The sequence below is a fragment of the Macaca mulatta genome, chromosome 1 (assembly GCF_049350105.2).
Source record: "Macaca mulatta isolate MMU2019108-1 chromosome 1, T2T-MMU8v2.0, whole genome shotgun sequence".
NCBI classification, from domain to species: domain Eukaryota; kingdom Metazoa; phylum Chordata; class Mammalia; order Primates; family Cercopithecidae; genus Macaca; species Macaca mulatta.
The window spans coordinates 2,974,369-2,999,851 of NC_133406.1; the positions used below are offsets into that span (position 1 = coordinate 2,974,369).

The 25,483-nt window shown below is 41.2% G+C and overlaps 1 protein-coding gene across 8 annotated transcripts in view; it reads left to right on the top strand.

Annotated features, from left to right (window-relative positions):
- SMYD3 (SET and MYND domain containing 3) overlaps positions 1-25,483 on the top strand; it is a 763,302-nt gene that overhangs the window by 403,475 nt on the left and 334,344 nt on the right. The window contains exon 1 of one of the 8 annotated variants that reach the window (XM_077964412.1): positions 10,933-11,275. The gene's annotated coding sequence lies outside the window, so the exon portion shown is untranslated. 8 annotated transcript variants of the gene reach the window in all.

Below are 25,483 nucleotides of genomic sequence, written 5' to 3' on the forward strand. Positions count from 1 at the left end.
GAGGAGGATTCTCCTACGGCAAAGGATGTCTGCAATATGATGAATGGCAAGAAGTATCAGGAGTATTTTGAGTGCTTAAACCCATCTGAGGTTTATTAATTTTCCGGCTATGGGTTAACATGTTTCCATGAATAGGCACAAGGCCTGGAGAGTAGGATTAGGAAGGTTTCCAGGGACTCTGAACTCATGTCAAGCAAAACTGGCGTGCGAGGCAGCTAAGTCAACTGAACAGGGCGAAGACTTTGAAAGTGCTTTATCTCACTGCCTAATGTTTGTAAATTTTATTCAATTAATTTACAGCTGCAGGGCTCATGAGGCTGAAATGAAAGTTTTGTAAAGTTTCGATAAGGAGGCAGCCAAACAAGTTTGATTAGCAGTGGATGTTTTGGAAACGAATTGGCAGCAATGCAAAAATCGAGGGTTTGAGTTTCAGGAGGCGTGTTGGCATTGCAGTGCCCGTTTGGTTAATCATGGAAAGCCCATTACTTGCCACCTGGCGTTTCGGGCATTTCTTTTCTCTGTGTGTCTTCGCCGAGGTAACCTCTAACATTGGAATAAGCATCTTTTTAGTTAAGTCTCATCAGCCCATTGTTCTTAGTCTGTTTTATCAGTAATAGATCCGTTGTCTGTGTTATTCTTTCTACAGCCATGCAGCATGCTCTTTAGCCTTTCTTTCCAACCTGCAGACGTTTTAGTAAAGGTGTTTCTCCCTCCACAGCGTGGGGCAGCAGAGGGCCTTTAACTTGGAGCTCAGGGGTTGAGTTGTATGACTTATGGCTGAAAGGGTCAAAGACAAGGGGGCACAGCACCTTTTTACTTAATATTTAGCAGACTAGAGTCTGCACAATAGCATTGATCATTGTTCAGTTTTAGTGTTTTTTCATGAAAGAAAACATTACCCTAATCCTCCACGGGAAAATTTCATACTCCTAAACAGGATTTGGTGCTGACAAAGATTCTCTGCTTTTCTAAACTTTAGTCAGGTTCCTGAACTCTGTCCCCACCAGGGCCCGTCTGTGTGCTTCCTTGGAGAATCTCATTTCAGCAAGAACCCTGCTGAGTCAGTTCAGCCGGGACCCCGGTCCTTCATATCTGATCACTCTCAGCGTCTGGTCGGGTTCCTCATCCTCCCTCGGGAGATGCCTGGTCCTCTTGGTCTGTCTTCGCAAGAATCCCGTCAGGGTGCTGTAGCCAGCGTCTCCCCTTGCCTGTGATTTGGCCTCTTAGTAATGTTTTATGCACCGACTGCCACCCTGCCCTTCGGTTATAAATTCCCACCTGCCCATGCTGGATTTGGAATTCATCCTGGGGTCTTGACGGAGATCTCTTCCCCCTGTTGCTGAAGTCCTGATTAAAAACTATTTTTATCGCTTTACTATCCAGCTGTGCGTTTCCTTTGACCGTAGCCTCTTTTAAAAATGATACAGGAGCGGGAGGGGACACAAGGGCTGGGGAAGGACATAGAGGTGGTTTCAACTGAATCTATAAATTTTTTTTTTTTTTTTTTTTTTTTTTTTTTTTATGGAGAGGAAAGGTCTCAAGCAAATATGGAAGGTAGATAGGAGGAAATTGGTTCTGGTACACTGGAGTTTCTTATTTTACTCGCTTTGCTTTTTTTTTTTTTTTTTTTTTTTGAGACGGAGTCACCCAGGCTGGAGTGCAGTGGCCGGATCTCAGCTCACTGCAAGCTCCGCCTCCCGGGTTCCCGCCATTCTCCTGCCTCAGCCTCCCGAGTAGCTGGGACTACAGGCGCCGCCACCTCGCCCGGCTAGTTTTTTGCATTTTTAGTAGAGACGGGGTTTCACCGTGTTAGCCAGGATGGTCTCGATCTCCTGACCTCGTGATCCGCCCGCCTCGGCCTCCCAAAGTGCTGGGATTACAGGCTTGAGCCACCGCGCCCGGCCTTGAACGAGGTTTTCTTGAAGGATGAGTAGGGAGTTTTCGGGGTGAAAGAGGGATGAAGTCAAAGGAAAAAAGCATGAGCACCAGTGAAGAGAGATGGCACACGGCGGCCTGCGGAGAAGCGATCAGCAGAGTGGCGGGTTCTAGAATGCACCCCGGGAGGTGAGGTTAGAAAGGTAGAATGAAGCAAGACAGTATAAGGCTTTGATTTTCACACTAATAATTTTGAGCTTTTTCTTACTCACATGAGAAGATTTTAAGGCATGATCAGTGTTGGTTAGAGCCCAGGTGCATAAAAAGTGGGTTACTTAAAGGGAGAGACTAGAGGAGGAGAGGTTAGTTAAGAGGTTGTCAAAATAGTCTAAATGAGAGATGATAACGACCTCAACTATAGCAGTGGCTCTGGGAATTTAGAGGAGGGAGTAAATCTAAGGGCTGTCTCAGAGGTGAAAGTAGATGAGTGGGGTTTGGGAAGAGAGAGAGGCCAGGTGACGAGCATGAGCTTTTTTTTTTTTTTTTTTTTTTTTACATGGACAAACTGAATCACAGGGAGGGACATATTTCTTGTGGATGAAGATACAGATAATGTTTGCATCCAAGAGGAGAGAGAAGCATCACTCTCGATAGCCTTAATATTCTCAAAATAATCAACATGATGTCAGGAATGAGAGAGTAAGAATTACAGTTAAGGACAGTGGAAAAATATAAATTGGTCTTGGGGAATGTGATAGAGTCTTCTATATTTTAGCAGCTAGAATCTTGATACAATTTTCTGATACAGACCTTTAGTCCTCATGTTTGAACTCTCTATATTCATTTGTTCATTCTTCAATATTTATTGACAGCTTACCGTGTGTGAATCATTGTATTATCAGCTGGGGATAGAAAATCCTGCCGTCAGGTAGCTCACGTGCTAAAGTGGAGGCCGGGCACTTAAATACAGAAATGTGGTCAGGGTAGGTAGGCTTACAGGAGCTGTAGCAAAATTAGCAAATCTTGCTAAGAGTGTGAGGCCATGAAAGCCACTGGAGGAGAATAGTTTTGTTCTGTTACCCAGGGTCCCCTTCTGTTACCCAGGCTGGGGTGTACTTGTATGATCATAGCTCACTGCAGCTTTAAACACTTGGGTTTAATACCACCTCAGGCTCCGAAGTAGGATTAATTTTTTTTTTTTTTTTTGAGAGATGAGGTCTCACTTTGTTGGCCAAGCCAGTCTGCAACTCATGGCCTCAAGCAATCCTCCCGCCTCAGCCTCCCAAAGCACTGGGATTACAGGTGTGAGTCACCATGCCTGGCCTAGAATACTGTTAAGAGATGAGAAGGTGCTAGCCTGTGAAAACAAGAGAGACATTCCAAGAAGGGATTGTAGGGTTTAGATGAAGAGATGGGTGAGGCCAGATTCCCAGAGGCTGGGTTCTATATGACATGTGAGAATTTGTGGTTGAGTGAGAAAGAGAGGAAGAGCCACTGAAGGGTTTAAGTGCAGGAGTTAACCGACCAAATGGAGGCTTAGTGGGATTGTACTGGCCATTATGGAGAAGGGGATCTGAGATGTAGAGAATGAGGGAGACACCTGAGAGGCAGTGCAGTGGTCCGGGTGAGAAATATTTGGAATCTGAACTAGAGCAGTCATAGTGGGGACAGACTAAAAAGTTAATAAATAGTTAGAAGGTAAGATTGGTAGGACATCGAGGTGGATTCAAGCCAGAAAGTAGGAGAGAGGCAAGGAGTTCGAGGTGACGCAGGTTCAAGCTTGAGCTCCGTACATACTGGAAGCATCGCTGAGAGCCTGTGCGTGCTGGGAAGAAGGATGGTGAGTTCAGTCTAGAAACCATACGAGGTGCCTGGAGGTCCTCAGCAGGCAGTTACGTACTCAGATGCAAAGGTCTGTGGCGAAATCAAAGCCGCATGGAACTTTGGGAGTCATCATTTCGGAATAGATTGTTAAAACGGATAATGGAGGTATTTACATAGGCCGAACAAAGAGAATTTCAGACACCTGCAGCCTGTTTAATTCCTCAGTTCAAATTTACCAACACACATAAAAGGTGGAAGGTTGGGCTGTTTTCAGGGCATTGAGCTCAAAAGACAGAATAAGGCATTTCTGTGTCACTTAATGTTTATCTTGTGCTTCCCTAGCGGGAAGAGTGAAAAGATGTTAAAGAAAAAGAGGGAATCTTTTCATCCTTGAACTGTTGTGTTGAATAAATTTTAAGGAAAAAGAAGCAAAATGAAATAACTTGAGAACAAGAACCTAACCACATATGAACATAATTTACATGCCATAAAATACCATTTTCAGTGTGCAATTAAATGATATTTATAAAATTTACATAAGCCATATTTTTAAAGGTATAAAAAGACAGTTATGAACTAAGCTTTTCAGTACCATGATGATTGAGAGTATAGTAAAAATACTGCAGGTAGCATTTAGTTAGGGAAGTTCCTGCCAGGTGAAAGGTGTGGATGGGGATGGCAGAGATTAAAGGAACACCCACTTTGTGCCAGACGCTCTGCTGGAAGAGGTGCAGATAAATGGGCAGAGTCTGGATGCATTTTAAGCAGCATTTAAAGAATAACGTCCTGTCTTCACTAAGCCATTGACATGAATGTGATACTTTTACGTTTGTTTCTGTTTTCTGATGTTAGCCCTGGGAAAATAAAGGGTCATGCTAGCATTGCAATTATTTTCTCACATAAAAAATTGTATTTGGCTGCTTCTAATTGGAAGTAAGTATTTTAAGCTCAATCAACCCTAACATCTCAGGTAACTGTGGACAGAACTTCACATATTACAAGCTTCTTAATCTGTTAAAAAAAAAAACCCTCAAAATGCATATTATTAGTGATATATTCATTTAAACAAGCTATAACAACTTATCTAGTTTCTGGAAGATACTGAAACTTGATCATTTCTTTGCTGTAGTGACCTACAGCGTAAGTTCAATGGTAGTTTTAGTTGATTATGCTTTATTTTATTATTATTATTTTTTTAATAGTCAAAGTCTATTTTTCTCCATGATAATACCCTCCTCCATGGTAAGACTGCATGGACAAGAAGTTGCACAGAGAATAGAGTATTCATGGGATCTTTCTATAACTTGCAAGCAAAGGAGGCTTTGGGTTTGCTGTGGATTGTCCTCCGAGAGTTGTATCCATTTTCTCAGAGGAGCGCTGTCCCAGGATGCTCAGGAATACAAGAAATAAAAGTGCAACAGGAAAGAGGACGTGGCAGAGCTGACCTTTTCCAACTCTTTGGTGAACGTCTTCTGTCTTGGGAGGATGGTGACAAGCTTGAACTTTGAACCAGAACCCTGGTCTCTTGAGCCAGGTTTGTCCAGTCCTGGGGGTCAGCAAGCAGTCAGGGAGGAGGGGAAGCAAAGGTTGCAGGTAGATCTGTGGAAAAAGTGAGCTTTGGTATGGGTCGACGTAGCCATTGCCTGTTGGTGTGGTAATGGCCCGGTGGAGACGTCCACAGGCCTTTGAGTGACTCCTGAGTGGGGCCATCGGACTCATCATGCTGCCAGGCAGAGGAGGTCACAGTTGACATGTGTTCCCATTTCTCCAGTACCTACCTGGCTTTTCCACAAAAATGAATTCCCTTCTAATCGTCATTTCTGCAGTCTATTGAGAGTATGAAAAGGTTATACTAATCTAAAATAAACTTTTTTTTTTTTTTTTAAATGAGTTGAGGTCTTGCTGTGTCACCAGGCTAGAGTGCAATGGTGCCGCCATAGCTCACCGCAGCCTTGAACTCCTGGGCTCAAGGGATCCTCTTACCTCAGCCTGTAAAGTAGCTGGGACTAGCAGCATGAGCCACCATGCCTGTCTTCCTAATCTAAATACTAGTGCCAGTAAAACAATTAAGAAGGGTGAATATGTTAGGTAAATATAACCTAGCACATTCCGAAGATGAATAGAATTTACTATGATTTGAAATCACCCACTCCAGTTTTTCTCTTGGCATGGAGAACTGAAAGCTGCATATCAGTGCCGGGCTGTCCATAAATACCTACTAGTCATTGTGCTGTTAACAGTTATTTAATGATTTAATCAGAAAGGACTGCCTTTGGATTTCTGAGGAGGTAATGAGAATTGGCATTTAACAAGTTAATTGCAATTGGAAAGAGCTATTAAAAGGCCATGAGAAGGTCTTTCGTGAAACCCTTGAATATGCTTCAGTCTGAAGATCTTATTAAATTATGCCAAGGGTGTTTTTCTCTTTCACTTTAAATCACCCGTTAGGATCATCTAATCAGCTTCCTGAATGGTGCTGCAGATGAAATTATTATTAACATCATCATGTTGGAATTTTAATTTTTTCTCTCCAGTTGTCAGGGAATCCAGTGTTCAACAATCAGTCGTTTCTCTTAGCCCCATTGGGACCAAACCCAAACTAGTCTTAAATTGTATTTGTACCTTTTTTGGGATTAAAGCCGGATTGTTCGGGATATTGGTGATAGCACTAGGACTCAGTGTCAGTCATTGTTCCATTGCCTATTGAAGACATAGTTCTACTTCTTTTGGACAGACAGCCTTGCTTTATTCAAGTGTCCCATGGAAATCAGTTTGTTGCCGCAGAGAAGCAGATGGGTAGATAAAATGGTCGACTGTTGCTGTCCCTTCACTAACAACTTAAGAGAACTGTTTATTCATGGCAAGCCTTGAAACAAAGTAATTGTTTGTTTCAAAATGTGTATCAAATTGAATATTATTCTGAAGAAACAACTTGCCTGATAGGCCCAACACAAACTGCCTATTACCGTTTATTTTCAACTTACCAGTCTGATACAACCAAAGAGTTTAAATCTGATAGTTGAAAACTATTGTAGGTCTCTAGCATTATTTAAAGATGGAGACTGGTTAGAAGAGGTTGGCTGGAAAAGGGTGGGAGAAAAGCAAAATAGGAAACATTTTGTTCCTTTAATGACCACAAATTCTACTATTCCCAGAGATAGCCTAAAAGTAGTTTGGCAAATGACATTTTAGTTATTTTTGGAACTGCTTTTCAATATTTTAACATGTATTTATGCATAAGCCTGAAAGGATTACAAATGTGTGTGTGAGTGTATATATATATCTTTATATAACAATTATGTTTTTGAAAAGTTGAGGCCGGGCACGGTGGCTCAAGCCTGTAATCCCAGCACTTTGGGAGGCCTAGACGGGCGGATCACAAGGTCAGGAGATCGAGACCATCCTGGCTAACACAGTGAAACCCCGTCTCTACTAAAACTACAAAAAACTAGCCGGGCGAGGTGGCGGGCGCCTGTAGTCCCAGCTACTCGGGAGGCTGAGGCAGGAGAATGGCGGGAACCCGGGAGGCGGAGCTTGCAGTGAGCTGAGATCCGGCCACTGCACTCCAGCCTGGGCGACGGAGCCAGACTCCGTCTCAAAAAAAAAAAAAAAAAAAAAAAAAAAAGGAAAAGTTGAGTATAATGTCATACTTATAATCTAAATGCCATTTTAATAGGACAACGGAAGCTGACTTTCTAAATACAATGTCACATTCTAAGTGATGAACGTAATTTTGTTAATGTAAAATTTAGAACAGTATAAAGTAAGTCACTCAACCTGAAAAAGTTCTAAGATTTTGTCATCTTCATACATTTATTTTGTAAATGAAATAAAATATTCCAGGGAAATTTGAAAAAAGATTTTTAAAATTAAATAATAGCTCCTTGTTTATTGGCTTTAAATACTGAAACGTTCAAATTGTGGGCTTTTTCTAAATGCACAAAATACAAAATATTTTCTCCTAAAGTCCATGGATGGTGCCTTTTGGCCTCTCTGAACCCTCTGAACACAGCAGGATTTCGAACGTGTGGGACACCAGGAAACTCACATCATTTTAACACAGCAGGATTTCGAACATGTGCGGGACACCAGGAAACTCACGTCATTCCCACAGGGCTTTGGATTTAGGACTTTCTTAGACTGACAGTGACTGAATATTTGAAATAAACTGTTGACATGCAAGAGACAGATTAATGTGAAGGTTAGCAGTTTTGGAGCTAATTCCATCATCTTTCTTGTTCTTAATTTGCATGTGTGCATTGGATTATGGTGTCTATTGGGTGCGGGTATAGATACACTTTTCTCCGATTGATCATTAACTTTTTTGAGGGCACGTATTTGTATCTTATTTATCTTGATGGAAATAAAATATAAAAATCAGTTTAATGGTAATTTATAAATAACTAGACACAGGAAGGAAACACAGAGTTGCAACAAAAACACTACAACAAAACTAAGGATGGTGGAAAAGCAAGAAGGTAAATTTAACGTAGACGGGTGTCTGTAAAATACAATCGAAACTAAACTTCTGACACCACATAATTTTAATCACAGAAGTATATTTGGGAAGGAAATAAATTCTCAAAGAAAACCAACTAGATTTAAGATTGTCACTAAGGAAGGTTGATGCAGGTGCCAGACAAGGTGATTTAGGTCTAGGGCCCCAGACATTCCTCTACATCATATTGATGTGATAGGTAGGAGGTAGATATCCGAGTCTGAGTTCGGCACGAAGCAGAAGGTGTTGTGGGACTTCACAGGGAGTGGAACAGCCCTCTCGGTGGAAGCACTGGTTGGAAACTGGGGTGGGATTTGGGGTTGGAATTACAGGTTGGAACAGAGGAATGAGAGGTTTTGGGCAGGTCTATTTGAGAACTCTGGAGTACTACAGAGCGTTAGCTCTTCCAGCTAACTGTGACCAAGCCAATACAGTCTGTATATGCATATTGGCAACCACTGGTGACCTTCATGACATGGAAAACATTTTGGCCTGGGAAAGATGGGGAGACTCTCTCTCCTGAAACCTTGTCTGAGCTGCAGCCCTCTAGGCAGCCTGCTGCTTGCCACGTACTTCTGACTTTGCTATCCCTTCAGACGGTTGAATTCACCCAGAGTGAGGCATAGAACAGGGACTCAACATAGTTTATAACCCACTCCCTAGTTATTGTTTTCTTAATTGGTGCCAAGCATTGAGCTCCTCAGTGCTTGGCACAAATTTAGAAAACAATAAATTTAAAGGGAATGGATTGCTGTGAATTCTGTTCCTGGGAAGAAAACATGAGATCAGAATGATGTTTGTTTGTTTGAACAACTATATTTTTCATGTGTTTTATGCATTTTCCGAATATTTAAGAATCCAGGAAATAAATACTTTGTAATGAAAGAATTTTTAATAGACCCTGTGCAACAACTGTAAATTGAATGTCTATGTTGTGAGTCTTTTACTGGATTATGGATTACTGGATTGTGTATGAGAAAATGGAATGAACACCTACAAATCAACGACTTGGATAAATAATATCTAGACACTAGCAGGGAATCATCATTTCGTTGTCTTTGATAAGATGGACAGGTCATTTGGCGGTTGTTGCATGTGTCTCTTCCCATAAACTGTACTTGTTGTCATGTAACTGGAAACAGAGTTACATGATAAACATATCTGGAAATAGAGTTACAATGATAAACAGTTGCGAGAGCCACGAATCCTTTTGTTCAACAAAAGTTACTTCTGGTGTCTTTTTCATATACATTGTCTGAGACTCAGAATTGCAATGTATTCTAGTTAGGTCTTTTTGGTCAGGCTCCCAAGTACCTGTATGAATCAGAGCATCTAAAAAGCATTCCCATGAGTACAATGGACTGAGATTGCCAGGTGTCTGATGTAGTGCAAGGATTATTGCTGTTTAAAAGATTTTGACCTCAGAGCTTCATTCTTCCCATTGTCATAATTCTCTGAGCGCTGAGGCATTGCAGATCTTTCTGTTTATTCAGTTATACTTTTTGCCAGCAAAGAGGCCTGAACAACTAGGTAATCAGACTGTCTACATAGAGGTTCTGCTGAGCCCACAGTTGCCCGCTGGCAAGAGCCGTTTAGGATTTAATATTTCAGATCATCTATTCTGCATGCTCTGAGATTTCATGCCCGAGACACAAAGCAACCTCTAGAAACTTGAGCTAAGAATAGGTATTAAGCATGAATGCATTTGCATACTTGGTGGCAACCTATTCTACATTCTTCCTTAACATTTTTTTTCTTGTTTATTAAACAGAGGATGCTTTTGCTTACCTCTCAACTGCAGAAAAGGTACTGTTTGATATATATTGGTTTTATTTACTCAATCCTCACAGAATTGCATGTCTACTGTTCATGGGGGAAATATTTTATATAATTTCCAATAAATATTGAAGAAAATACTATAATCATGGCTTGATGGAAAGTGTGTTTGTATGACTATTTCAAGGGGGTTTTAATAATGGTCCTGCTCTATGAAAAATGGGATTGAAGTTGATGTTTCAGGCCATTTCTCCTTTATTTGTTTCCTTTTATTTTTTTGACACAGGGTCTTGCCTGTTGCCTAGGCTGGGGTGCAGTGACATAATCATGGCTCACTGCAGCCTCAAGCTCCTGAGCTCAGGCGATTCTCCTGCCTTGGCTTCCTGAGTAGTTGGGACTATGGCATGTGCCACCATGCTAGGCTTAGTTTTGATTTGTTGTACAAACAGAGTCTCACTGTGTTGCTCAGGCTGCTTTTCTCCTTTAAAAGAAAGCAGCTGGGTTTAAGGCCTGGTAATGACTTGATTGATTTGACTGGTGTTTTTGCTGTCAGAGTCTGCCTTTTCCTTGTGTCTTTTACTGGTTAACTCCCACTGATGCATCAGTTCGAAGCTCAGGCGTCCAGGTTTTGTGCGGTCTTCTTTGAATCCTTTAGACGTGCTTTGTCTTCCTAATCTGTGCTCCCAAAGAACCTCGTATGCACCTTGTCACTGCCTAGTTATGTTTGCGTGCTGACCCCTCTGCTGTGTCGTTTGCCCCTGTGTCCACTCACTTCTGCACTTGGGGTGCCTAGCAGATTATCTGGCATATAGTCTAAGTTCAATAAGTATTTGTGAAATTAATGATTGAGTAGCTATAAAGAGATGCTAAATGGCTGTAGGCTCCTTCCCATTTCTCCTGGACAGTCTAACTCCTGTTTCGAATTGTTTTGCTTCCTGTTAAGGAAAGATGTATGAAGTTGTATTTGTGCTAGCCACCCGCGCGCCCACGGTGTGGGAAGAGACAGACAAACACATTCCAATGCTGGGCATCACGGATGTGATGATACGTGCAGGCACCTTTGGAAGCCCAGAGGAGGAGCACGCAGTTCGGCTGAGGGGACCAGAGAAGGCTGTTTGAAGAAGGTGGCGCCTGAGCAGAAGAGGATCAAGACGGCACTGGGAGGGGCGGAGAGTCTAACAGAGATACCAACGCGGGACTTGCGACAAACACTCAGAGCCACAGGAGGGGAAAGTCCACCACGGCCGGGAGGTGAATGGCGAGGAGGGAAACTGGAGAGAGGCTCTGAGATATGCTCAGCAGGTATAGATGCAGATTAGATATGAAAAATGGGAACTGTGATGTGTGTTAGGTTTGTTATGATACCGATTTCTGGTATTTCTGGAGGGATATTTAGACTTGAAGAAATGAAGTATGGCTCGCGTGATATGTGACTTTAAAGTCCTGAGGGATAGCCAGATACAATCCTTTAAGTTGTGTTATAGAAAAAGCAATGACTCTGGACCTTTGTTTATCTGCTTGGGCATCGAATGGCGATTCTTTGACCTCATTACATCCCAGAGGGCTTTAAACGCCTGGAAGGTTATGGACGGTTGGTGGTGGTGGCGAGGCGGGGGACGTGTCTCTAGAAGATGAGCCTGAGAGAGCCCCAAGTGTCCCGATACACTAAGTCATAATGATACCACAGTAAATGCTATAGTCTTGCACAGCAGGGGAAGTACAAGGACTGGGCTTATGGTTCAGTCCTTACCGTGTTGTTTCTTACCTTGTAAGTTTAAGAAAGTTACTTAACCTGTCAAAGCCCACCGAGGGCAGACTGCTGTGTTTCCCACGTAGAACTTAACCTATCAGAGCCCACCTAGGATGGTAGACTGCTGGGTAGACTGCTGCGTTTCCCACACGGAGTTGGTGTGTGGATTAAAGTCCCAGGCACAGGACCTGGCACGTGAGGTACCTTCCCCTGTCTTTGTTAGTTTCAGCATAACATTATCACCAGCCCTCATGGTAGTGTTTTTTCCTTTGATTGGAAGTCACATGAATATCACAAACACGGCATCATCTTGGTGGTCTCCCCCAGTCAGCTTCCGCCATGAGAGCGGCTGGAGTAGTTCTTGTGGTGAGAATACAGCTTTGCCCCTAGGACATGTTGGGCCCACCTCCCTTATGGCCAAGTGGGTCTTGGGAGTTTGACACAGTTCTGCCCCTGTCCGCATAGGGGATACATGCCGGGTAGTGACACACACGCCACACCCATTTTAGTAAACCAGGAATTTGTATAGACTGTGTGGTTCTGTTTTTAAAAAAGTATTTGGTGGGTAAGAAGGGGACTGCCAATGAATGGGATTGTTTTTATATATTAAATGTATCCAAATATGCACAGAACCCTTTGATACCATTTTAGAATTTTATCTTCATGCTAATAGAATTTCTGTTGGAATGTTTAAAAAATAAACTGAAAAAGTATTACTGTGAGGTGTTGTTATCAAGTTTTAGGAACTTAAATCATTTTCAATTTATTAGTTTTATTGATACATAATAATTGTAAGTAATAATTGTATTTTTGAACCCATTAAGTAAGCTCTCTTCATCCCGCCTACTCTTCCCAGCTGCTGATGACCGCCACTCTCCTCTACCTCAAATTGTTGTAGCTCCCGCGTGTGAGTGAGCTTATGACATTTGCCTTTCTGTGCCTGGATTATTTCACTTCACATAATGTCCTCCAGGCTTACCCATGTTGCTGCAAATGACAGGACTTTGTTCTTTTTTACGGCCGAGTAATATTCCATCATATATATTCATATATATATATATATATACACACACACATATACATACACACACATACACACATATATATACACACACACACATATACACACATTTTATTTTCTTTATGCATTTATCTATTGACGGGCACAGGTTGGTTATGTATCTTGACTGTTGTGAATAGTGCTGTGATAAACATGACAGTGCAGGTGTCTCTTTGATGCACTCATTTCCTTTCTTTTGGATGTTTTGGATGCACACCCACCTGTGAGATTGCTGGGTCACATGGTAGTTCTATTTTTAGTTTTTCACTGAACAGTCATAATGTTTTCTTTTGCATAACAGCTAATTTACATTCTCACCAACAGTATATGAGCGTTCCCCTTTCTCTACATCCTTGCAAGCATCTGTTCTTTTTTGTCTTTTTTTAAATGGCCGTTTTAACTGGGGTGAGATGATACCTCATTATGGTTTTGATTTGCATTTCATAATGATTAACGGTGTTGAGAATTTTTTCATGTATGTGTTTGGCGTTTGTCTTCTTCTGAAAAATGTCTGTTCAGTGTATTCAGTTAATTTGCCCATTTTTTTTCCTGCTTTTGGTGGGGTTTTTGCTACTGAGTTGAGTTCCTTATATAGTCTCATTATTAATCACTTGGCAGATGGAGAGTTTGCAAATATTTTTTCCCATTCTGTCTCTTTACTCGGTTGATTGTTTTGTCTGCTATGCAGAAGCTTTTTAGCTTTATGTAATTATTTTTGTTTTTGTTACCTGTGATTTTGTGGTCTTACCAAAAAACATCTTTGCCGGGCCAATGTCCTGAAGCATTTCTCCAATATTTTCTTCTAGTAGCTTCATAGCTTTGTACATTCATCCTTGACCCATTTTGATTGGATTTTTGTATATGGTGAGAGGTGAGGTCTGCTTGCATTTTTCTACATATGGATATCCAGTTTTCTCAGCACCATTTATTGAAGAGGGTGTCCTTACCCCAGTGTATTTTGTTGGTGCCTTTTCAACAATGGATTGACTGTAAATATGCAGATTTGTTTTTGGGTTCTCGATTCTATTCCACTGGCCTGTTTGCCTGCTTTTATGAGAAGCATGAAATTGTTTAATGTACGAGGTGGTTTTTCCAAGAATGGAAATAGGTTTATTTCTAGTTCTCCTGTGGTTTTCTCTTTTCCGATAGGTCTTGGGGAATTTCGAACAGCAGTTTAAATGTGCATGTAAGAATTTTGAAATAATTTCAGCATTTTTTCTTCACTTCCTTGGAAAAAATAAGCACTTAAAATGACCCCCAGCCTGAAAAAGTAAGATTATGCCTTATAATTAATCAGATTTTATCAAAAGCGATGTATAATACCACATACATGGCCTTTCGTCTAAATTGACCTTTTTCTTAAAGTAAGATTTGAGTGGATAACAGAATCTTATATAATATTTATGAGTAAAAGCTACATATACTTTAAATGAAAAAAAATTGTGTTAAATGACTAGAGGACGTATCCAGATCTCTGTGTCTGTGATTATTAATGGTTTTGCTGGTGATGAGCAGTGACAACGTGGTTAAGACACCCGTTTTCTTGTCTGTTTTGAATTCATGCCCAATAGAAAGGCTACAAGTATTGTTAAACGTTTATATAAAAAACCTTTGAGTTTTAAGATGAAAGTAGCATTTGAAACACAAAGTTAATATTCCTGATGCAGAGTTAGCACCATGCTAATCACTCATGCCTGTCGGCACTATATTTAGCTCATTGAGCTCATATTTTTCCAAGAACTAGGATTTCAAGCGAAGCTTCAGTCGTACACAGACATTGTCTAAACCACTCAAGTATGTGTTTAAAAGAACTGCCCGTCAGTGTGCAGTGGTAATGCCAGAGCACAAATCAATAGCATATTCTCCTTGACCATTGGAGAACACCACAGCCAAATTTAAAGCACATTTTCCATGGATGAGTCCAGAACCGACTTCAGTTCTTTTTTTTTTCTTTTTTCTTTTGTGCTGAGGTTTAATAGGCAGAAGAATAAAGAAAATCAGCTCTCTCTATAGAGAGAGGGGTCTTCTGAGTGGAAAAGATAGGAGATATGGTGGCCGCAGACGGGAAAGGCGGAAACTACATAGGAAAGTTGGGATCCTGTTGCCTACACCCCATCGAGCGGTGCGAGGGCTGGGGTCAGTCCAGGAGGATTTGGATAATACCGGGCTGTAGCCCCAGTCAGAAACCCTCAGTTGCTCCAGAACCTCTTCCAGCTTCACGCGACGGCTAAGTCCTTCGTGAAAGGAAGCTTGTTCACACATGGCCGTCATGCCCAGCAACCCGTGGGTGCTGGGACAGTCTGCATGTTTTCCTCAGTGCGCCTGGCATCCCAGTCTTTGAACAGCAGCTGTGCTAACTGCGTTTCTAACTGACTGACGGATGCCCATTATTGACTTGATTTGGTTCTAACACAGAGGCCGAGAGCCTTGAAATGAAAGGGCAGAGTTGGAGTCCGTTCCTCTACTCACCGTTTCGATGAATGCTGTACCTTGGTTTCCTGGACGAGGTTCCCAGTATGAAGTGGCTGCGTTGTCTGGGGTACATGCCCAGGGTTCGTCATCTCACGTCAGGAATATTTAGGACATGAACACACATGAGGAGTTTAGGAGCGGGGTTAAGAGGCAAAAGAAAAGAGAAAGAGCCGGGCGCGGTGGCTCACGCCTGTAATCCCAGCACTTTGGGAGGCCGAGGTGGGCACATTCCGAGGTCGGGAGTTCAAGACCAGCCTGGCCAACATAGCGAACCCCGTCTCTACTAAAAATACAAAAATTAGCCGTGTGTGGTGGTGCACACCTGTAATCCCAGCTACTCAGGAGGCTGAGGCAGGAGAATCACTTGAATTTGGGAGATGGAGGTTGCAGCACAGGAGATGGACAGAGAGCGGCCACTGCACTCCAGCCTGGGCGATAGAGCGAGACTCTGTCCAAAAAAAAAGAAAAAGAAAAGAGAAAGAAAAACAGCTGTCTCTTTCTCTATAGAGAGAGGGGTCTTCCAAGTGGAAAAGACCCAATTTCAGTTCTTGGTGGATATCAGGATTTTGTTCAAAAAGAAGATGGCATTCTCTGTTTCTTCCATGCCCATTTGATGACCAACTTTCAGCTGTCACTGAAGTGCTACAGGAGAGAAGCTTTTATATGTGATTATTTTGATTTAATTTTTCTGGAACTGGTTTTTTTCTCAGTATGGTTAGGACATAGTGCTTATGCAAGAATTATGTATGTTGGACAGTTTGTTCATATACACCTTTGTAGAAGTTTTCTGTATTTTTTGTACTTTAGTATTTTAATATGTTTTGTCATTTTGCAATTTAAGCCTGCATTTGAGACAGTTTCACCTTATTCTTCTTTTTTTTTTTTTTTTGAGACAGAGTCTGGCTCTGTCGCCCAGGCTGGAGTGCAGTGGCAAGATCTCGGCTCACTGCAAGCTCCACCTCCCAGGTTCACACCATTCTCCTGCCTCAGCCTTCTGAGTAGCTGGGACTACAGGCGCCCGCCACCACACCCGGCTAATTTTTGTATTTTTAGTACAGACGGGGTTTCACCGTGTTAGCCAGGATGATCTTGATCTCCTGACCTTGTGATCCGCCTGCCTCGGCCTCCCAAAGTGCTGGGATGACAGGCGTGAGCCACCGTGCCCGGTGCACCTTATTCTTAATAATGCTAGATAATTCCATATCCACTAATAGAATGAAAAATGGAATTTGTGATGGCGACTGCTTTGGTACCAAGAGGACAGAGGGAGAAAAAGAACAGAGGAAAACTGACTGCATTCTTCCAGTGTCAGCCAGTGGAAAATGGAAAGAAAATCTCTCCATACCCACATTTCCCCCAAATATCCCTTGTAAAAACACCCCTCCCCCAGCAAAAAAAAAAAAAAAAAAAAAAAAAAAAAAAAAGAGCAAAACACCAATTTCAGACATAGGTTTTAAAAGCAGCATCATGGAAACTGAGCAGTTTGGAGGGTGAGGAAACTTTCATACGTGAGTGGCTGGCATTTGGGGTAGGAGCAGCCGGTAAAGGTCTAAAAGTTTGTCTACTCATCTCCTGTTCATCCCACCAGGAGATAAAGACTTTTGGTTGAGTAGTTGAAAACTTGTTTTCTTGGGTGTTTTCTACCCGAGACTTTTGGTTGAGTAGTTGAAAACTTGTTTTCTTGGGTGTGCAAAAGAAATATAACATGAAAATCAGGATCAAGTGAAATAGAAATATTTTTAGAAACCAAAATCTTCAACAAGCTTCTGTGAAGGTTTGTGAAGATTCAAATGTTCCTTTCTCACCGTCTTAAAGGCACAACTGAAGGGATTTCAGGAATCTAAGGTATTCTGGCTAGAAATAGGGAGAAGTTGGATATGCATCTTTTCCAAAATAATTCACTGGATCTAAAATTTATAGTTAAAATAGTTATTAGGAAATATAATAACATAAAGTGCTACTCATGCGCATGGGAAATGTAACTGATGCCTAATGTTTTGGTGATAGGAGAAAGAATGTTCCAGGGAAATGTAATCTTTATGTGTTGAATTTTCTAAAAGTAGGGTCAATTGGCTGGCTTGGTGGCGCACACATGAATCCCAGCACTTTGGGAGGCTGAGGCGGGAGGATTACTTGAGCCCAGGAGTTTGAGACCAGCCTGGGCAACAGGACCCCATCTCTACAAAAAAGTACAAAAATTAGCTGGACATGGTAGTGCATGCCTGTGGTCCCAGGTACTTGGGAGGCTGAGGTAGGAGGATCTCTTAAACCCAGGAGGCCGCAGTGAGCCGTGTTTATGCCACTGCACTCCAGCCTGAATGACAGTGCAATACCCTGCCTCAAAAAAATAAAGATCAAATTAAATAAACATAATTTCAAGTCATTACCTACACAATAATCAATGAATTCAAAGCCTCTGCAACTAAAAATGTAGCTAAAACTTTTTTGGATATAAAATATATATGTGTGTGTGCACACATATATTTCACAAAAATAAAAACATTTGCCATCCTCCCATACAAGTTATAAGCTTTCTGAAATTATCAGAAGGGGATGTGATATAGGAAGTGTATTGTGACTTATACAAAGCCAGTGTTTCAAACTTTGGGGATATTGTACTGAAAACAGAAATAAGCAATAGTGTCCTCAGACTTACCTCTAGGATAAAATAAAATTTTAGTTGGACTACTTCATGGAATTTCCCTCATTACTCTTAAATTTTAAGCTGGGAGAAATGGGAAATTGAGAACTCCTGAACAGAGAGAGAGAGAAGGAAGGGGGGTTTGGAAGGGGGGGGAGAGGGGGAGAGAGAGAGAGAGAGTGTGTGTGTGTGTGTGTGTGTGTGTGTGTGTGTGTGCCTGTTTTGATGTGCTTTCCCTGGGTTACCTTTCCGTGTTTTGATGTGCTTTCCCTGGGTTACCTTTCTGTGTTTTGATGTGCTTTCCCTGGGTTACCTTTCCGTGTTTTGATGTGCTTTCCCTGGGTTACCTTTCCGTGTTTTGGTGTGCTTTCCCTGGGTTACCTTTCCGTGGCAGTTCTGAGCTTTGTCAGATGAGTGTTTCCTGCTCATAAGTGCATGGGCGCTCGCTGTAGATAGGGACAGTCTGCACTGGAGGTTTCGGAAATTAGACCAATTCATGGGTCAAAGTGGCTCATAGAGGAAGAAGAGCATCTCATTTATTCTAAACCAGTGATGGTTCTTTTTTTTCCCTATTGGTGAGATGTTTTTTCAGTAAAAGCTTAGTTAGAAAGTCGTTGTGGGACTAGATAAAAATAATATTTTTCTATGTTTACATTTAAAGATTTGCTTGCTATAAGTGTAGTTGGTTAGAATTGGGAGGTGGTTTGATTAACAGTTAGAGTACTGAGCAATGGGTTTCAGTCCACTGAAGTCTTCATGTAGAATCTAGAGTGAGCCTTGTCAATGGTACTTTTTCTAAAGCCATAATGACAGCAGTGTTGGAATTCTGCTTTGCAAACTGCATTTGTTTTACTTGTTGAAACTTAAAATCAAGATGCAGTATCAGGTGCAGTCCTGCCATTATTGCACATAGAGTTGCTATATGGTAGACTAAAGTGTTTTGGACAGAACACATTATTTGTTTAGAAAAAAGTGTCATAGATACCATGGAAAACAACTAACAACTTTTTTTTCCTTGTAGCTGTTTTTGTGCGAGTCTCTGAGATTTTTTTTCCTTGCGTTTGCTTTCCCACTATTTGAACAGGAGAAGAGCAACCAATGAAGTCTGGAGGAGAAATCAATACTTTTTAAAATTTACTCATTCAGCAGATATTGACTAACTGATGAGTACCAAATGTGCTAGAACCCAGGGTTCTAGAGATGATTAAGGAAGTCAACGGTCTTGGCTTCATGAAATTTATAAGCTAGTAGGGAAGAAAGATGTTGGTCTAGTGATAAAAAGTAGCAAGAGACGCTTATTCCCTCTATAATAAGAATAACAGGAAGGATCTAGAAATAGGCTCATGGGTTTGTAGATATAAGGGCAAGAATTTGAGGTCTCTTCTGGCCAAAAGCTGTAATTGTTCTGAATCATGGGAGGGCTTTCATCTGCAAGGAACTGCAAGATAGATAGAGGAGCTTTAGTGGCACATATACACCATGGAATACTATGCAGCCATAAAAAGGAATGGGATCATGCCCTTTGCAGGGACATGGATGGAGCCGGAAACCATCATCCTCACCAAACTAATGCAGAAACAGAAAACCAAACACCGCATGTTCTCACTCATAAGTGGGAGCTGAACAATGAGAACACATGGACACAAGGAAGGGAACAACACACACTGGGCCTGTCGGAAGGGCGAGGGGAGGGAGAGCATCAGGAAAAATTGCTAATGTGTGTTGGACTTCATACCCAGGTGATGGATTGATAGGTACAGCAAGCCACCATGGCACACGTTTACCTATATAACAAACCTGCGCATCTCACACATGTATCCCAGAACTTACAAATAAAAATTTAAAAAATTAAAAAAGAAAATTGGGCATTTTAGGTAACATATTGTAGCAACTAGATATTGATTTCCCTTCTCTCTCTCTGACACTTTTTTTCCCCCTGTTTTTTGCTTGTTTGGTGACTTGATTAAACTATTTTAGTGAAATCTAAAAATAAAAATAAAAGGCATCAAGTACTTAGAAATAAATCTAATGAGTGATGTGTAAAAAAAAAAAAAAATAGAAAATGTATCTGTAGCCTCTAGTAGATAGGAGCAAATGAAAACTGAAGGTCTTCTCACCTGCAAGCACAGTCCCAGGCAGTGTGTTATAATAAAAGCAAGTCTCAGAATGACTCATGCACAGATACAAACATTTACTGGGCAGGCGCAAAAACTGTCACACCACTTGTTCTGTAAATTTATCACAGAAAGATTCACATGAAGCAGGGGAAACAGTACGTTAGCTTCAGAATTCAGCTAACCTAGCAGCAGTTCTCTGACAAACATCCATGCAGGTTCCATCCTAGTGTTAAGCCTAGGGGGCCTTTAAGAAAGGTATGCTGAGGATGGTGACTTCCGGCTCCATCCATGCTGTGGTGGAGTGTCCGTGTTATTTGTGGTGCAAAGCAGAATGCTTTGAGAACCAAAGAGGACATTCTTAATAATTATGTTGGGATAAGAAATGTAAACTGGGACTGTAACAGGCAAATTGCAACCTATTGCTATTCTAGCCATTGGGCATGCTAGATTCTTGTACATTGTTCAAGCAAAGGCAAAAGGAAATGAACTAATTATTTTTTTTTTCTACTATTTTTATCTACATATCTTAAACACCCCTTGTTTCACCAAGGAAAAAAATTTCTATTTATAATGCAAATTATCAAACCCTTTAAGGTTGATCAGAAACAAGGATATTTGAAATTTTTTTGTAGCAAAGGGGAGGAAAAATATCTTTCCTGCTACTCATTTTGGGTAGCTGAGACCCCCTATAATAAAAGACCAACAAGAGAAAAGCCTATACATTTATTTAAGTTTTATGTGACACGGGAGACTTCATAAGGAAATGAAGACCGGAAGAAGCAGTTAAACGTGAGCTTGTTTCATAGCAGGTTTGATGAAGAGTGGCGAGTCTTGGAGAAATATGATAGGACAAAGCAGGGGGATGAGCTGAATGTTATAAACTGGAGGACGCTCAGCAAGACCTATTTGTTCCGGTCTCTATGTCACTGTGTTTGGAGATAAGGACGCCCCTTTCTTCTGGATATAGGGAGGGAACCTCACACATTAAGGTCCTTTGACCTGCTTCAGGGGAAGGTCATAAAACCTAGGAAAGATTTTATAACCTTTTTCAGGGGAGAAGGCGAGGGGAAGGTCTGTTTTCTCAAATCCTTCCGCTTAACATATCGAACATGTCAAAGTACCACATTTTGGGGTAGGATGTCTTGGACTCCATCGGTAGCTACCTCTACAATTGTGGCAGATGGTTGCAGTGTGTCAGAGGATCCACCCCTGGATTAATTCCTCATTAGGGTACTTCAGATATTAACTAATACCATTAGGGTGTGAATGGAAACTAACCCAAATACACATAAATCACACTGTAAATACTTCTATATTGAAGTATTTAAAATTTACTATATATATAGTGTAACACGTTCTTTCCTGGAGATAAAATTTAACATTGTTAAAAGAGAAAATGCGATATTCTTTAGGATGTACAGGTTTAAAGCGGCATTAAGAGTAAAACACAGGGCCGGGCGCGGTGGCTCACACCTGTAATCCCAGCACCTTGGGAGGCCAAGGCGGGCGGATCACAAGGTCAGGAGATCGAGACCATCCTGGCTAACATGGTGAAACCCTAATAGAAAAATTAGCTGGGAGAGGTGGTGGGCGCCTGTAATCCCAGCTACTCAGGAGGCTGAGGCAGGAGAATGCCATGAACCCGGGAGGCGGAGCTTGCTGTGAGCCGAGATTGCGCCACTGCACTCCAGCCTGGGCAACAGAGCGAGACTTCGTCTCAAAAAAAAAAAAAAAAGAAAAAAGAGAAAAAAAGAGTAAAACACAGATAGAGGCAGCATTTAGTGATCATTTGTGCTCTTTTATGTAGTCTTCTGGGTACTCTAATCATAAAATATTAATGTGCATCTTTAGGGGTGAAATAATGTGCTCTAAAGAATATGGTAGTCACTGCTAATTTGTAATTATTTGCTAAATTTTTTTTGTTACTAAATAATTCAATGGTATTACTATAGGATCAGTAATCAGCCTGCTGAAGAATGAATAATGCAATCAATTTACATTCTTTTGTTGCCAATGATAGACCAATAACAGCTTACCTTTCCTATATTCTGTAGGCATCTAAGAAGACAATATACCAAAACTTAAAGATATCAAAATATGTTTTTCAAAGAGGTAAAACAGTGATCCTCATAAATACATAGTAAGTGCATGTCATAAATTTATTTGCCTGATGAATGAGGGAATCAACATAATGGTGATGCTGATTCCCAGAAAATTCCACAGATAAATTATATACAGACACTGACAGAATGCTAGAATAAGATTGTAAGATTAGTAAACTGGGTTGGGTGCAGTGGCTCATGCCTGTAACCCTAGCAGTTTGAGAGGCCAAGGCAAGAGGATCACTTGAGCCCAGGAGTTCAAGACCAGCCTGGGCAACATGTCAAAACCCCATCTCTACAAAAAATACAAAAAATAGCTGGGCATGATGGTGCATGCCTGTAGTCCCAGCTATTTGGGAGGCTGAGGTGGAAGGACCATTTGAACCCGGAATGTTGAGGCTGCAGTGGGCTGTGATTGTGCCACTGTACTCCAGCCTCAGACTGGGTGACAGAGTGAGATCCTGTCTCCAGAAAAGAAAAAAGAGAAAAAAAAAAGGAATTGTAAGTTGGTTAGTGTCTTCCAGGGCAATACAACTGTTGTCTTTGGAGCTTTCTATCACAGAAAAATTATTTACATCCTTTTGGGCAAAAATCTGCAAGTTAATGTGTTATTTAGCAGTCCTTATCCTGATTGATAATAAGTAGTAAGTCAAACAATACTACAGTATTAAAAAAAAATGCTTGTGTGGGCCTATTTAGACTGTGGTCCAATATGATGTTAAAAGAATATAAAGGTAATCTTTTGACGTATTTTCAAATTTTCCATAATTTTTACTAATAAAGGCTTTAATTTGGTTGGTTTCGTTTGGCTTTGGTTTATAGTGAGTTATATGATTCTTGAGAAAATACAAATTATGACCTTTATGTGTGTATTGTGTGGGTTTTTGTTTATTTGTTTGGACCAGAGAGTGGGACTTGGGTCTCAATAAGGGAAAGGCCTCATAGTTTTAGCTTACCGGAAATGTAGGTGAGATTAGCTGTGTTATTGTTTAGGAACTTTTATCCTGTGTGAAGGGAACTGTAATCACCCAACTGGCTCTTCCTGTCTGCTGCACAGACAAAACCAATTCGCCGAGCCCACGATATTGCAGTAAAGAAAGAGTTTAATTAATGCAGAGCTAGCCATGTGGAAAGACTGGAGCTATCACTCAAACCAGTCTCACCAAGGACTCGGAGGCTAGGGTTTTTATGGACAGTTTGGCAGGCACGGGGCTAGGGAATGTGTGCTGCTGATTGGTTGTGGATAAAATCATAGGAGGGCAGGAAACGGTCCTGCTATGCTGAGTGTGCCTCTGGGTGGGGGCCGCAGGACCAACTGAGTCGTAAGTCACAGGTCCAGGTCGGGTCAGTTGGTTGTCAGCTCGCTAATGTCTGAGAAACATCTCAAAAGACCAGTCTTAGGTTCTGCAATAGTAATGTTATCTGTAGGAGCAATTGAGGAAGTCACAAGTCTTTTGACCTCTGGCCACATGACTCCTGAGTAGTAAGGGATTATAGAAACTATGCCTACATTTTAACAAATTTCAGGTCTCTCCCATAACGCTAATCTTATGGGCTTTCATTAGTTTTACAAATCGACTCTGGTCCCTGAGCAAAGAGGGGTTTAGTTTTAGGGAGGGACTAGGACCATCCTTGCTGCCTGCCATGGTTAGCTTGGCCTGTGCCTAGGAATGAGCAAGGGCAGCCAGCCTGTGAGACTAGAAGCAAGATAAAGTTAGCCATGCCAGATTTCTCTCACCGTCATGATCTTGGCAAAGGTGGTTTCAGAACTCCTCAAATATCCAGGAGGTCAATTTGGCCTTTAGGCTAACTTGAAAGAAATAAATACTTCTATTTTAAATTCTTTCTTTAAAAAAATTTTTTTTATATAGAGATAAGGTCTTGCAGTGTTAATCCTGGCCTCAAGCAATCATTCTCCTTTGGCATCCCAAAGTGCCAGGATTACAGGTATGAGCTACTATGCTCAGGTTATTTTAAATTTTTTCTAGCAGAAGGAGAGATGTATTCAATCCTGTGCTGGTACACTAGTAATTAAAAAAAATAGAAGCTAGGGGCTGGGTGCAGTGGCTCATGCCTGTAATCCCAGCACTTTTAGAGGCCAAGGCAGGCAGGTCACTTGAGGACAGGAGTTCGAGACCAGCCTGGCCAACATGGCGAAACCTTGTCTCTACTAAAAATGCAACAAATTAGCCAGGTGACATGGTGCACGCCTGTAGTGTCAGCTGTTCGGGAGGCTGAGGCATGAGAATCACTTGAGCTTGGGAGGCAGGGGTTGCGATGAGCTGAGATCACACCACTGCATTCCAGTGTGGGTGACAGAGTGAGACTCTGTCTCAAAAAAAAATAATAATAAATAATAAAAATAAAAAATAAAAACTAGAAACAAACAACAAAACGTCTTCTATTTCTATATTTGAGCATTCTTATTGTTTGTAAACACATGCACAGAGTCTCCTTTTGAAGCTTCTATTTAGATACCCACAGAGTGAAAACAGGATGCCTGCTTAAATACAGAGAAGTCTGTCAGCTCTTAGGTTTTAGGTTTTGACTTAGGGATTTAGAGTTTGAAGGTAACCACACTCCTCCCAGAGAGAAATCAATGGATGCTCTGTAAATCTTTCCTTCATCAAAGCTAAGGTCATAGGAGTTCAATTTGTCCCACATTTTCCTTTCAGTGGGTTGCATTGTTTGATAGTTTATACTAATCACACAAAGTGGTAACTTACCTACGTTGGTGATGGACTTCTTCCAGAAGGGTTTTGCTTTTGATTACACACACTAATTATCCTTATGAAAGGATTCATGCATTCCATAAACGAGCTGTTTAGTTATCCAAGCCTTGATTCTTTCGTCCATTCTTAGTTACTGATGGCCACCTAGTGTTGTTAACCGTTGTTGTAGATATTGGGGAAACAGCAGTTAACAACACAGATAAAAAATTTCTGCCTTTATAGAGTTCACATTCTAGAGGGAGGAGATAGATAATACACTAAGATAAATAAAATATTAAGCTTTTCTGTATATTTTATATCAAAAAGGTATACTGAACTTGGACACTAAGTTTAAGGCATAGTAAGGATTTCCTCCTCTGTACGGTAAGAGAAGAGTCCTTGGTAGTCTTTCTCTTTAAATAATAATCGTTCTTTTTCTCCTAGATTCTCCTGTTTTCTTAAAGAACTTACCCACACAAGAAAGGTTGCTCTAGGACAGTGGTCCCCAACCTTTCTGGCACCAGGAACCAGTTTCGTGGAAGACAGTTTTTCATGGATGGGGCGATGAGACAGGGATGGATGGTTTTAGGATGAAACTGTTCCACCTCAGATCATCAGGCATTAGTTAGATTCTCATAAGGAGCACACAACCTAGAT